The following is a 778-nucleotide window of genomic DNA, read 5'->3' as shown; positions in this document are numbered from 1 at the left end:
TAACAATAAAATGATAATAAAATGTCGATAAAAGTCGTCAAATGAAAAAGAGGGAATAGGGAGGGAATGAAAGAGAAGAATGCGAAAACAAATTAAAAATAGGAGAACATATTTTGGTGTTCAAAAGATGCAAAATTTTTGTATTCTACATTTTACCACAACAAGTCCACAGTTGTGTATTTCACCATTCTCTATTCGTGCAAACGTGAATCATTCAATGACGAAATATTTACAATAAAAAATGCTAAAAAGAGGATTTGGTTATTTCAAATGTACGAAATGATCAAATAAACAAACAAAAAACCGGATTGTTTAAAAGACAGTTAAAAGATTAGACACGCTCCACATACAACTTATTGAATACCAAATAGAGTACTATCAAGTATGTACAATTCAATTCCAACAAAAAGTGTATTAAATAATTTAACAGGCCACACCCCACTATTCAAGAGGAGCTTTTTTACAGATTTCTTATGAAAAACCTTCTTTTCTGCAAAAATTTGAAGATATTGTTTTTTTCATTTCCAATTTTTCTTTCTATATAAGAGTGCAGATTTATACAGCAGAAACAAACAAGAAAACTGACAAAAACTTTACCCGATATAAATACGACGAAATATTCCTTATTTTGCCGTTGTGTGAATCCGATATCCCTCCCAATTAATAGCCCGGATCACTTCAAATGACGTTTACAGTCCCTTTAAATGTATAAATGTATATTCTATATACAGTCCCTTTAAATATATAAATGTATATTCTATATACAGTTCCTTTAAAT

Source organism: Eurytemora carolleeae, unplaced genomic scaffold (genome assembly GCF_000591075.1).
Source record: "Eurytemora carolleeae unplaced genomic scaffold, Eaff_2.0 scaffold430, whole genome shotgun sequence".
NCBI classification, from domain to species: Eukaryota; Metazoa; Arthropoda; class Copepoda; order Calanoida; family Temoridae; genus Eurytemora; species Eurytemora carolleeae.
The sequence above is the reverse complement of the archived record's forward strand: the minus strand, read 5'-3'. Positions refer to the sequence as shown.